The sequence below is a fragment of the Convolutriloba macropyga genome, chromosome 7, assembly GCF_964194025.1.
Source record: "Convolutriloba macropyga chromosome 7, txConMacr16.3, whole genome shotgun sequence".
NCBI lineage: Eukaryota > Metazoa > Xenacoelomorpha > Acoela > Convolutidae > Convolutriloba > Convolutriloba macropyga.
Window position 1 is genome coordinate 18,529,386 of NC_134474.1, and position 14,688 is coordinate 18,544,073.

At 35.1% G+C, this 14,688-nt stretch overlaps 5 protein-coding genes and 1 pseudogene across 6 annotated transcripts in view; 2 read left to right on the forward strand and 4 right to left on the reverse strand.

Moving 5' to 3' along the window:
- The window catches only part of LOC142342672 (failed axon connections homolog), a 548,023-nt gene that overhangs the window by 137,310 nt on the left and 396,025 nt on the right, over nt 1-14,688 (reverse strand). The window lies entirely within an intron of this gene.
- LOC142342673 (failed axon connections homolog) overlaps nt 1-14,688 on the reverse strand; it is a 546,280-nt gene that overhangs the window by 135,567 nt on the left and 396,025 nt on the right. The window lies entirely within an intron of this gene.
- The window catches only part of LOC142342670 (cleavage stimulation factor subunit 1-like), a 518,885-nt gene that overhangs the window by 132,565 nt on the left and 371,632 nt on the right, over nt 1-14,688 (forward strand). The window lies entirely within an intron of this gene.
- The window catches only part of LOC142342671 (RNA-binding protein Musashi homolog 1-like), a 452,119-nt gene that overhangs the window by 132,565 nt on the left and 304,866 nt on the right, over nt 1-14,688 (forward strand). The gene's annotated exons all lie outside the window — the stretch shown is intronic.
- Nucleotides 1-14,688, reverse strand: part of LOC142342661 (uncharacterized) — a 147,040-nt gene that overhangs the window by 29,632 nt on the left and 102,720 nt on the right. The window lies entirely within an intron of this gene.
- On the reverse strand, nt 4,380-7,231 carry LOC142342140 (uncharacterized; annotated as a pseudogene).

Consider the following 14,688-nt stretch of genomic DNA (forward strand, 5'->3'; position numbering starts at 1 on the left):
AACAATCAGCAAAAGATTTTAAAAAATGCGAGAAAGCTCAAAATCAACCCACTCTCAACCGAGATTTTCGCAAACTCGATCCCCTTCCCATTTAGAGCATTCATATTTCTTCACTCTTTTTGAAACGCAAACAAAGCAATTTCGTTTTTGTTTTTAGGTTGCAAACCAAATGCAGCTTGTAGTTGTATCTGTGATAAGAATACCGCAACCTGAACGTTAATTGTATCCATTTCCTAGAAATTTGAGAAACGTGTTGTTAAAAACTTTATCAAGAAACTTGAAAAACGAGATTTTTATTTAACCAAACAGGCAGAGTAAATTGAAAACTAATCTTGAAAATTGTGCTGATTTCATCTACAGAAAGCAATTGAAGATTTGATTGAATCAGAGCACAATAAATAATTCAAGCTTCCTTGATCAATTAACCACTTCCATCAACTGTATTAAACAGATTCATTACATTCAGTCATATAATAGATTTTACAACTGAAACTTTTCGAATGATCAGAACTTCTCAAATTTATCGATCGCTTCAATCAAGGATTTAAGAGATCATTTCAAAATCCAAACTATGCAAAAAAATCTAAATTGAGCATATGATTGCTCTCCAGCTAGGCGGCAGGGGTTGAGGGTGAGCAGTTGGACTATTTGCGACTAAAACACTCTGAAGGCTAATTATTATAACTTAAATGATAAATCAATAGTGATTTGGACCGATGTAGATGCTGCAAATTTCAGTTTAAAAGTATTATTACAAAAAAGAATAGTCTGTAAAAATATGATGTCTCTGATTATTGTTTGAAAATTTGAAACTTTGCAAATTTTAGTGCCAGTTGAGTATTGATGATGGCAACCATTTGACCCAACAGACAACTCAATACAAACCATCGGCATAAAATGAACGCTGCAAGGATAGCATGACATCAACTTCCACTCCCAGCTCAAACTTCCGAGAACTTCAACCCTTCCTATTTAAACCTTTCGCCGTTTTACGCCCTATTCGCAACGAAACAAAGGCAATTTTAATTTGTTTTTATGCTGGAAACCGAACGCAGCTGCTAGTTGTGACTGTGATATGAATAAGTCAACCAACACATGCATTAAACCATTTTTCTAGAAACTTCTGAAAATGTTGATTGTCATGAGAATAAAATTAGTAATAAAATAATAAAAAAAAGCTCAAGGAATCAAAATCTGAAGAATGAAAAATGAAGAATAAAAGAACCAAAACCGCCGAGTAAATTGTAAACTGCTGTTGAAGATTGTACTGGTTGCGCGTAAGAAAAACATGAAAGCGAACTCAAACGCCACCAGAGAATTCATTGCCGCAAACATGAAAAAAATTTCAAGCTTTCTTGATCAACCAATCGACATGAATTGTATTAAACAATCATAAAACTCAGTCAAAAAAAATTTTGTAATTGACTTTTTTCGAATGATCATTATTTGCCAAATTTATCAAACACTTGAATCCAGCATTTAAGGGTGCATTTCGAAATCCAGACTATGCAAAATTTAAACTGAGCGTATAAGTCCTCTATCCAAGTTGGCGAGGTGACCGGGGCAAACGAGGCACAGGGAGAGCTCGGGAGAACTGGACTCTTTGTGAATGAAACATACAGGAGGCCAATTAGAAAAAGCTCACACGATGAATTTGATCTACGATTGGCCATATTTAGATGCACCAAACAGCAGTTTTTAAATAATTTAATTGTGAGGCAATAAAAGAAAATAAGCATATGAAAGCCTGTAAAAAGATTCTGTATTGGATGATCGTTTGACAATTTCAAATAATAAATTGAAACTCAAATTGAAACAATAAAACCTGCAGGAAAAACTAGAATCAACTCGCACTCCCAAATCAGACTTTTTATCACTTCCTATTTAAAACGTTTATTGTTCTACCTTCTGTTAGTTTGATTTTTAATGTTTAGGTTTGAAAACCAATGCAGCTGTTGGTTGTATCTCTGATATGAATACGTCAACCAGAACGTCGATTTAATCACTTTTCTCGGGACTAAAATGTAATGATTATGTCATGAGAAAAAAGATGTCTGATTTAGGCAAAAAAAACAAAACAATGAGTAGAAATTATTTTGGAACCAAAAGGCGGACCAGATTGAGATATGCTGTTAAAATTTGCGCTGGCTGCGCCGAACAACAAAATGAAAGAGATTCCAAACGTCATGAGAACAATTGATTGCCGCAAAGATCAAAAGACATTTCTTCACGCTCTCTTTTTCGATCAATCACTATCAACATTAATGAACAGAATCATAAAATTCAGTCAAACATTAGACTTTGCAACTAAATTTTTCAATTGATTAACAATTACCAAAATTGCCAATCGTGAATCCAGGATTTTAAGAGTTCAATTCGAAATCCAGACTCTGTAAAAAATCTTAAATTAAGGGTATAAATCCTCTCCGATTTGGGGGGAAGCGAGAGAGCAAATGAGGCGCAGGGGAGCTCTGGAGAAATGAAGAGTGTTCGTGGATGAATTGATCTGTCATTTGGCTTTACCTAGACGCAGCAAACTGCAGAATTAAATTGAAAAACACCATGAAAGAAACAATAAGCATATCAACGCCAGTAAAAATATTGTGTCTGCAGCTTATTGGACAACTTTTCCTATTTTAGAGTGAGATGGCCAGTTGATAGTGGCAACCATGAGCTCAATCCAACAACTCAAGGCAAACCATAAGCATACTATAAACCCAGCAATAATAACTTGAAATCAACTCCCATTTCCGACTCAGATTATCGAAAATCTTATTCCTTCCTACTTGAAGCGTTCATAGTTTTGCACTCTATCTGCAAAGCAACGAAAGCAACTGCATTTTTTGTTTTTAGGTTGCAAACCGATTGCAGATGTTAGGTACATCTGTGAATACGTCAACCAGAAGCTCGATGGTACCATTTTTGTAGAAACATCTGAAACGCGCTGATTAAGTTATCAGAATAAAGATGGAAGATATCAGCTCAAGAAAGCAAAACTTGAACAACTAGAATTAGCATATTTATTAAAATTAAATCCTCTTGTTCCAAAAGTAGGCAAAAATTCTACTTCACCAGATCGATTCAGTTTTTAAGAGGTTTAGAGCGATTACTATCCATTCTCTACCCAAAAGATATAAAAAATCTGTCACATGCGTCTTAATGGAAAAAAAGTTGCTCGCGCATAAAATTCCACCCCAAAAATGAAGCTGGAAAAAATTAAAAGCAACTTAATAGCAACCAGAAAGTCCCCACTAAACATCACTCAATTGTTTCTTGGTCATTTTTGTCATTTGAGCTGATTGACAGAAGCTTGCAGACTTCCGCAGAAAAGTTTGTTTTTACTTACTGCCATTTCTACATACCCGTAAAATTGTCAGAGCCCATTTAATAACCGCTGTAGCATTTCAAGGTTACAGACTGAAATATAACTGTCAAAGCAATGGGAAATTAATGCAAGTGTAGCATTTTTTGACAAATTAATAAACCCTGTGACAAGAACATGCAACCAAACGACCCCTGTAATGGGAACCCAATTGTTAGTTACGAATAAGTTAATTAAAATTGTTCCAGCGTTCAGTGGATCATTGTTTAAATTCAAAGTAATTTTAGGAGCCCGAGAAAGAACTTATTGAAACGCTTGAAAACTATAAAAGTCAATACATTACCTCATCTCTTATTCCCGCGATATATTTGCAACACTAACAGATGCTCTGTTATTACTAATTTTCGGACACTCGAGATCCGAAGGATATTAGGACAGACACGCCTACTAAATAGGATTAAAAACGGTGGCTTTTTTCAATCCCTTTTCCGTTTTTTGCTCTTTTCCCTTCAATTAATTTCCACCTTACACTTAGGCTCGAGGAAAAACTGAATTAATCCATCAGCTTAAATATTGAGATGAAAGCACAATTCTTAGATATGTACACATAATTTCTGTTAACTTTTGGATTTGAAATTTCTAGAAGTCTGTTTGCAATTTCTAGCAGAAAAAGGGCTGATTTACTCCCGATATATGTACAGATGAAAGCAAAATAACGTCCCTAGCAAAATCAAAACAAGGAAGCAAATGCATTTTTTCTGGAATCAGTAGAAATAAATTTTCATTATATTTCATTAGAAAAACCCATTGCGATCTCATTTGTTAGGTGTACAGTTAAATTGTCCATTAAAAATAATTTTTGAATGGAGCGAATATTGAACACTTTGTAAAAGAAAATATAGTAAAAACATAAATTTTAAGTAAAATAAGCTATAAACACAGCACAGTTTATATCTTTGACCTATCTATAACATCAATTAATTCCATAATTCAGCATTCATTGCAGTTTTTTTCCAAGATTTTTGAAGCACTCGGTTTCACATCCGCTTTCTTCCTGAAAATGCCCACAAAACAGTTTCGGATCGCATCTAGCTGTTTACATAAATAGCTGCTGCAGTAGAAATACAAAAGCGGGTTTATAATAAAGTTAAGCATATAAATGGTCTCCGAAATTGTATATATTTGCAGCAAATCTGATGGCGAAACAAAATCTTTGGAGAAAATATAATTTACGACTTGCAAAACTAGTTGTGGCAGCACAATCACTAAATAGAGCAAGCAAACCATGAACAATGAAAATGTCACTTTGTGCTTTTGGTTTTTCAGCTTGCGACGTTTCAGCGCTTTCTTCATTTTCATGCGTTGGATAGCGACGCGAGAAACTTTACCGTTATGCGCAGTTCCGTTTGGGAGCTCGGTTTCGTTTCGCTCATCGCTTTCGTTATTTTCGCTCGCATTCCGGTTTGACATTTCACTGATGTCGTCATACGAGCCAACAACTTCACCGTGCACAAACACTGGCGTCGCATCTGGCGACCTCAGATATGGCGATCGGAACTTTCGGTCCGGGGAATTTGAATCTGGTGGCAATTCTAACGAAATTTTTGGAACTGACGAGTCAAAACTCAATGAACTTGATGCGCCATCCGATGGTCGATGTTCAACTTGTCTTTGAGCGTACGTTTTGTCATGATCAAAATTCAGTTCGGCCATTTTTTCGTTCGAATCTGCGTTGAAAATATTTTCCTTGTTCGAAAGGGGAGGTGTTTGTTCATGTAAACACATTCTCTGACCTTCTGAAAACATTTTCTTTTCAGACATGAACGTGCAGATACACCTTTTGTAGCCCACCCTGTATTCACAGAGGCAAGTACTGCAAATTTGAATATGTGAAGCATTGTTCGCGTTTTGTGATGACGCCAAGAGAGGTTCTCGGGTTTGATTTTGTAGTTCAGCATCATTAGGACCAGTTTTCACGACACCGTTCTCGGTATGAACGTCAACGGGCAAAAAATATTCCTGATTCGAAAGCTCAGCTTTGCACATGGCATTGTTATTCGGCTCCGTAATTCGGGTTTCCATGAAAAGGGCAGGACCCGCCATTCCTTCATTTGTTCCGCTAACATGTCGAGTTTTCCGGTGCTCGCTCATGGCAGCCAATGTTATTACAGTAGGTCGTCTCGACTTCGACTTGGCGTTCGCGGTTTCCCGTTGATTTCCTTTGCCCAGAAAACTGCAATTATTCGCCGCATTCTCACCTCTCGGTTCCATTGGTTCGGCTGGGTTTGGTTCCGACTTGGCATCGTCCGAGTGAAGAATTTTAGGGTTATAAAGAGGGGCCAGAAACGAATGTGCAAAATAGTTCGAAATACCCTTGTAGACTGCGTAAAGCGAAATCCAACAAACACCTACGATGACCACTCGAGATATGAGCCAATAATCAGGGTAGACTTGGGCTAGCCAATCTGACAATTCATAACAAAGGAACAATTCTGGAGTACTATGTACAAGTACCATAACTGTCATTATAATAAGCCAGCGGGTCACAATAGGAACCGAGAACCAAGTCTGGTACTTCCAAGATTTCTTAACGGCCACGTATCTATTCACACTGATCGTAATGACTAGTAAAAAAGACATAGTCGTCAGAAACGTGTAGGGAAAAAGCTCGAATGAGCAAAGAGCCGAATCTGACAAGCTAAGCAAGTATTCTGATAATTGAGTTTTAATCAACACTACAGCACAAATAAGCATTTCTAACAAAGCGTTCACACAGATCAAAATCTCGCTTGCCATGCGTTTTTTCTTGATAGCAAACATCACAAATAAAAGCAAGTTGATAAGAAAGGCTATAAATCCAAAAAATTGTTTTAAAATTCGGTCAACTGCTGCTAATGTCGAATCTGATAAAACAGATGGAACTTCCTCGTATTCCATCTGAGAATCATTCAAATTAGAAAAATTGGTGTCAATTTTGAAATCAACTAAATCCATTTTCGTTTTACAATTTGATATTTCAATCTGCAGGCTAATCACGTTTCAAAATTGAATTAATTTAAAAAAAACTGATTTGTTTAGTGGCCACAAATCAAATATAATCCAAGTCACGCACTCAAACATAAATTAATAAAAATCCTGACATATGCTAAAATGTCACCAGAAAATTTGATAGTGTATGAAGGAACAAATTAATTGAAATTTTGAGAACATAAAACGCAACTTTTATTTTGATATGATAAGGGTAACACTACATTTTACATGCACGCATTTTTAAAAATTACAAACAATAAAACTCTGAAAGTTGAGATTTTCTAAACGGTCATTCAATTCAAATTCGGAGACTTAAAAATACGTTTTAGCGAAACTGAGCCCAAGGAATATAATGAAATCTCGCAAATTTGAAAATAATTCCGATACCTGAACAAAATAGCAAAAAAGGGTAGAAAAAGAAATTGTTAACAAAAAATTGACCAATCAAATCGAAGCAGAGATATGTGAATAAACAGGTAATTTCAAAATTATGGCAGGGAAAAAGAACCAATAGAATTGGAGAGGGAATAGTTTGAAAAATTAAAATTCCACAATGAAGCTAGCTGTACTGTAAAATTCGCTCGTTTGCTTAATGATTTTATCTTTCCTGTATTAGCGGAACTTTGGTAGACTTTCCACAGAAACAAAAGATCTGTTTCCTCATTGCGAAGCAAAAAAAAACAGAAAAAAATGCATAAAAGAAAAAAAACATTAAAGGAGAAAACTTTAATCTGTACGTATAAAAAACCAAAAATTGTTTCCACAACAGTAGGAAAACTCTTAGACGGAAGGAAGCACCATTACTTTAATGTTATTCAGTTCGCTAAAACGCAGGAAAGAGCGAACCATTTCAATTCGTTTACCTTAAAAATGAAAGATTTAAAAACCAAATTTCCTTTCAGAAAAAACTCATATTCCGAAATTTTAATAGGAAAAAAAAGCAACAAATAAGTAAAAATACTTCGCTTGTCATAAAACTGAATCCTTTCAAGATTCAGAAAACTTATGGCTGCAATTCATAATAATAAAGAAGAAAAAATAAAATGTTTACGTTTAGCTATAGATACACAAACAACATCTTAAATCGTCATATATCAAGCATTATTGTAACACTGAAGACACCAAAAAATGTTAGCCACTGATAATCTGGGTTTTAAATTTTATCAAACCTTTTCAAAATTGACACTTGCAGAGGATGTACAATTCGAACAAAACTTGATCAATGAAAACTATCAAAATTAAATAAATCTTTAATATTGAAAGATGAAAATTTGGGGCTGAATACGGTTGGTATGTCCAAACTGGAATGATCTGTCAAATCTATCGAACACTTTCAAATATTTAACTTGTCAAGTCTTTGTTATTCAAACATAATCAATAATTCAGAAATGTGATAACTCGTCTAAAAAATCAAGTCCAAAAGTCGATAAAAACAATACATTGCATCGCTCCAAGATATTATCACAATGTAAAACACAGTCAATTAATTATTTGACAAAACTATTGAACACGCCACCAATATTTCAGGACTCCTGTTCAATTTACTCTCCGGTCCCCACCAATAGAATCGTTGACTGTAAACTCAAGAAAGATAGTATCGCTATTAGCAATGTCCTATACTATACTGAAAGGTATCTAGTTAAAATAGTTGAATAATTATGGCCAATATTTTTGCCCAGTTAATGATACAAGATAAACACTTGGATGAATACATCTTCCTGTCACTAATGTCTCACGATATCCTAATTATATCAATCCAGTAACCCATTACGGAAATTAGTCGTGGTCTATTATGAGGGAACCCTATGATTAGGCTCCTGATACTATGATATTTACGCGGACATGTAGATTACCTTACCTGTTAACTATCATCATATAGACCTGTTCACGCTTGTTTGAACAAGATTTAACAGATTTCACAACCAATTTGGAGCTTTCGGCAAAATTACTTTTTGTTGAATTCACTAAGATCAAAAAGGAAAACGGTACAATTATGGCAGTAAAATGATCTGCGTCTGTTTTGCATCCACTCGGTTTGTCCTTAAAAGACAATTTTAATAATATAGCCGGCAGATTGCCGGAATAGCTGCGAAAGAATTGACTTGCAAGCCGTATAATAGAAACATAGATAAAAGTTGAAAAAGTTATCGACGCCGCTTAAAAAGCTATGAAAAAAAACAGCGATATAATGAAGCTTCTTACAATTCATTGCGCAGAAACCTTTTCATTAGGGACCTTTTTTACACATAGAGTTCCTTTGACCTTAAACTATTTAAAAATAAACTTAAATTTTAAAGTGCAAAAGTCATTTTATTGAGTGAGGTAGGTCACTTATGATCAAACCTAATCACGCAAAAAACGTTTGCTAGAGAGAGTGAGAAATGACGCCACGCGCGCAAAAGCCGTTAATGAGAAAATGTCATTCAGAAATTTTGATTTTTCAGCTTTGCAGTGTGAACAAATGTAAAACCAAAAAGAGCGTCAGACGACGAAACAAAAAATTTAGTCTGAAGAATTCCGGAAACGACTCGTAAAAGAATTGCCTTTTAAATCAACTGGTTCCTACTACGGTGACTACTTAAAAAATCAGTCAAGAAATAGAGATAGCCCTTAAACCCAACTGAACTATAAAATTACATTACTGCTATAAAACGAGCCAAAACAAAAACGCCTCACGTCAAAAAGAGGCATCGAATTCCGGATTTATCAAAAAGACGTTGACATATACACTAATTTGGTTTTAAAAAAGTTCGCTTAAAGAGCAAAAAAAAATAAATTCATGAAGAAAGCCAAAAAATTGACCAAAAAAATTGAGAAATATGGGCCAATTTTGCACTTGAAATGCATTATTAAGCTCTCGGAAACATTGTAGCATCAATTTCAGATGATTGCGTATCCATGTCACATCGATCGAAATTTATTTATACAAAAAACCGAGTTACAATAAAAAAAATTGGGCCAAATGGATGAAAAAAAACGGCTAAAAACTGTCATCTATATGCGCCAATCTCTCAAAAACTCTTCAAAGTCAAAAAGTTATTCACTAAACGCAGCGCATGAAAAAAAATGAATTTCTCTCGCTCAGAAATAGGTAGTTCACACGGCAATTTTACTCACTTTCACTATTAGGTCAAAACGTCGCCTGAACAAATATTACTTCCGGTAAAAAAAACCTTAAGAAAACCAATATTGTTAACCATGTACGGGACTTGAGAACAAAATTCTGCTTGGTAATGTGCCCATAAAAAATTTAAGGCATGAGGGGTTTCATTAGAAAGCTCGTCCGTCATAGAGTATGTCTTTTTATATGTTGTTTTTCTATTTTCTCATTTTTGTGTTATAACTGTATTCTGTTATAACTGTTTCTGAACAGTTTTCAAATAGGTTTTAGAAAATAATACAGTTTTAATAATGACACTTATAGCAGGCCAAAATATATCAAGGTAAGCAAGCGTGCTAGGATAGATAAAAAGAACAATTTTAAAATAAGCGTTGTTTATAGATCTGCTGTGCTTATTTTTGGCGAATGATTACATTTTTTCTAAGTTTGCCTCGAAACACAAGTAAAAAAATTATTTGCAAAAATTGGGCGCAATTTGGATAAATTAGTAATACAACCCCCAATTGCATGAAATTCAAATCAATATATCTAAATCTACCACTAGAGGAGATTAGAGGAATCCGTCAAATATACGGTATAAAAACATGTGTAATGAATGAAACACGATTCAACTTAATAACTTAAATATAACCAACTTACGTCAGGCGACTTGCTCTCAAACTACTGTCGATTCGGTAGTAGCCAGCTAAGGCTTAAGAATGCTGGCATTAGTGGATGTGAGTGAAGTGGGGGTCAAGCGATGGGGGTAGGGTTGGGAGGGCTGAGGTTAAAAATGCTAGCCGGAGGGGGATAGAACAGGGGAGTTCGTTGAGGTGTAGAGGGGAAGCGGGATTAGTGGGTTTGGAAGGGGTTAGTGGGGGGATGGGGAATAGGGCGTAAGATCGTTTAAGATTAAGAACCACCCTTCATAACAGGTTCGGTCAATCGCATAGAGACTACTAAGGCTTAAGGCTCTAAGAGAGCTTTTTAGCCACACAATGCTCTTTTTAGCCACACAAAGATTTTACCTGTTTATCCCGTTTTCAAGGACAAAAAGTCGAGCAAAAAGCAGCCAGTAGTATAGTGGAAACAACTCGAATAGTCGTGCAATATAATATCAAATTAACCTTAACTCTATCAGAAAAAAGTAATTGCCTAATAAATAAAAGATGTTTTGGGGTCGGGGTTATGCTGGTTGGGGGCGTGTGGGGTAGGTAGGTGGAAGTGGTGAGGTAGTTGGAGAGGCGGGTGCGGTAGGTACGTGGCGGTTGAATTAGATGTGAGGGATTTCAAACATTAACTTCTGATTTAGAACGTTGACCTCTTTTTGATAATTCGACTTTAGAGTGAGTAATTTCTTCTAATATGTTTTAATTAGGAACTGCTGGTAGTGTTCAAGGTCGGAAGCTCACCTTGAAATACAGATACTACCCCAACCACTTACCTTCATACCCTCCACATACCTTACCTCCTCTCCAAGCATCTATCTCACCCCCGCCTACCTAGCCACCCCCACAACCAGCACAACCCCCGACCCCTAAAGTTTTTCAGCAAACTTCTATTTTTCTATATTTCTCATTAAGGTAGGGTTAGTTCCGAGATTATATAGGCCGGTAGAAGTGGCGGGTAGTTAGGTGAAAATAGTAAGGTAGGCGCCTGAGTGCGCGCGTGTGTGTGTGTGGTGAAGGGGGGATAGGTGGGGTAGAGGTGTAGAGGCCTGAGGTAGGTGGGGTGGGATAGGGCGAGGTAGTTGTGGGGAGGGGGAACTAGATAGGTAGGCGCGGGGCTATGACCAAGAACGTAACCAACAGTACCAAACTAATACAAATTAGACTCTACGTTTCTCATAAAGCCGGAAACAGAGAAAGTTCGTCAAGTCCAAGTCATGAAAAATTTGCTTCAGCTAAAAAAGAATTGTAATACCAATACACCTCTTTGAGTAGCAAAACAGGACCGTGGGACTGATATAATTGCGACAAACGTCATGTGAGAGCATTTAATTGTTCCGACCCTCTTGAGGGGGGGGGGGGGAGGAACTATATACTCAACTGGGTGTTTTTTTTTGTTCCGTGAATTTTCGCCGCTCGATATATTCATCGTAGAGAGTTGAGACTGGTATCATTAGAAAGCTCGTCCAGCGTAGAATATGGAATTAAAAAGTTTTTTTTAATTTTCGTTTTTTACAGGGAGTTATCTAGGTTTAAACTTCTGAGAAAAGAAGAGTGAATTCACGTTGTTTTTATTCACATTTTCCGGAATTTTTGCCTAAATTTTCGTCAATTTTGCTAAAATTTGTTATAAGTTTTATAAATAGTATCGTTGATTTTATTTTTGAAGACGAAAAAGCATTGTTGATTGTTTTGATTTCATTTTTTTGGTCAAAAAATCTGGATAAACATTTCGAAATTTAGCCTTTTTCATCAAAAACAGCACGAAATAAGCTACTTTTGTCCACTTTGATTAAATTTGCCGACAGTAAACCCCCAAACAACACTCATACAATCTTTGTAGACTCAGAGGGGGGCTATTTCTACTTCAGAGTCCGCTGAGAGTGCACTGTAGTTAAAACTTTGCCGTTTTTTGCTAACTTTACTCGTTGATTATCAAAAATGCAAATTTTATTTTGAGTTTTCAACTAACAAATTATCTATATCTACAACATTCGAAAAATCAATTGTTCCTAACTGACAATAAGTATTTACAGGGCTAGTTTTGGGCCATTCTTGGACTGTTACAATCCGAAAAAAATCGGGTTGTAATCAGTCGGTCTTTTTTTTTTAAAAAAAAACTTTTTTTTAATAATAAAGAACAGAACATATCAAATCAAAGCTCAGGAGTGATAAGTCCGACCAATTCGCTTGCTAAGCAGCTCCAAACTAATGCATTTAGTTTTTTTAATTGAAAGTTTATGGTCGTTTCTTTTTTTAAAAATAATTGACTTTTCAATAAATAATAGCTTAAATATTTTTTCCTATTTTTTTCTTAATTTGTACAACTTCCAGCTTAGTGTCAGCAAAGAAAGACTGCTTCTTTTTCCTACTGATTTAACATTTAATCTCGGTTGCAGTTTTAAGCCTGAAGTTTTTGTTTTCTGGCTTTGATACGACAAGATTTCAGATTTTTGTTTGTTTTGATATTTGCCAGTTTTTCACGTATTCTAATTTTGTCACATTATCAGATTATTGACAGTTCTCATGTCACCTTATTTGCATTCAAAATAAGGCACAATTGAACATATTAAAATCCTGAAAGATATATATCATCGTTTTAACGGCCTCGACTTTTTAAATTTATTTTGTCTCTAACTGTCATTTATGATTTGTCTGTTCGGTCGTATGAAATTTCCTGTATAGTGATAGCTTTCAATGGCTTTTCATGGAAGAATAGAAGAACCGATATTCTGATATTAATAGATAGCTGATGGCTTTCATGACTTTGAAAACAATCGTTTTCCAAAATTTAAAAAAAAAACTTTTTAATTTCGCAATTTTGTTTTTTTTATGTTTCTTTTTGTTACCTAATCTCGTTAGTTAATTACAGGTCAAATATGACATTTTGGGTGTCAAGGGAATAAAAGGGATTGGTGTCCCAAAATCTTTTTTCTAAAGAATTTGTTATGACCTTACTGGCTTCGACATCGGTTTTTCACAAAAAAAGTAAATTAATTTGATTTTTGTCATATTTGACGTTCTTTTGTTGATGCAAGAAATATTCTGGATAATTACAGGTCTCGAGGGCTTCCTTTTCACGAATAAACGACCCGATTTAAATAGCTCTTTTGTAATTAATGCCTTTTATGATATTGAATGTAGTTTTCTTTCGAAAAAAAATCAAAAGTATTACATACTTTAGCACTTCGCTTTTTTTGTCTACTTGTTACCTAGTGTTACTAATGAATGGCCACGTACTACATTATAGCTGTTTGAAGAAGTCGCAATCAAATATATTTTGTGTGCCAAAATTTGGCTTGACTGTTTTGACAGCGTTTTCGGGCAAGTTTCAATTGAAATTTTGTTTGTTCTTTTTAGCCGCTTAAAAAAATGAATAAGGACAGGTCCTAATGCCCTTCTATAGAAGCAGCGGTAATCATAAATTTGTGGTAATTTTAATTGATTCCTAATGGAATTTATTACTTTGAAGTTAACTGTTTCAAAAAAATAAGTTAATTTTTTTACCTACTGTTTTTGTTCTTTTTTGTATAATTGTTACCAAACCATTTTATGGACTGGTTGCATATGTTTTCTGGTGATTTATAAGTTATTTTTGTTTAGTTTTAGGTTTATCCGACGGTATGTTGACTTTGCTATTAAATTTAGTTTTTAAGAGGGACATAAATTTTTTGATGTAATTAATGTTTGTTGTTGTTGTTGTTTGATTTTGCTGTTCGTCTTGACTCGCTTTCTTAATATTGAGATATTACAGCCATCTAATGCATTAATATTTACTCCATAAGACTTGGGCTTTTTCGGGATTCACAAAAAATAATTTTTGGGTTTTTCTATCTGTTCCTCATTTGTTAGACAATTATGCCAAAATTGTGGATGGGCGGGGTCGGAACCTTATGTGCCAACGCACATTACCGAGCCGCCTTGTTAGATGTATGTAGCTAATCAAAGACAAAAAATATTTAAAGAAATATTGACTAAAAATTATTGAATCAAAGAGTTTTGAAAAATAATCGTAAAACGTTTTCGACAAAATACCAGCGCATCAAAAGCTTACAAGCATTTCAGATATCACGAAGTTACACAAAGCTGAATGAAAGTTGTGATATGTACAAAAAAATAAAGCATAAAATCAAAAACTAAACTTCAGGAGGTAAAACTATTAATCGTGCTCCTTTTATGTTTCAGCTAAAAGTTCGTTTCTGCTTTTCTGTATTTCATTATGCTCGGTCAAAAATCACTTCACGAAACAGGTTTCTGACCAACTTCTATTTTGAAAAATCAAAATTGATACTTTCCTCTCTTGGCTGATGATATCCCGGCCAAGTTTTTGATTATGCAACCTGCGAAAAACGTAAATTGTAATAGTACGAGACGTTGCTCTCGTCTGTCAGAGTCATTTAAGTGTCGCAAAAAAAAAATATGAAACCTCTGTAACCGAAAATTTTATATTCTAAATAAACACCAGTACTCGATCCACTCTTTGTAAGTTAGACCAGCGTCAGCAACAGCAGCCTGAACTGGACGCGATTTTATCATACATTGCTTCAGCGTGAGGGAAGGATTGTGAT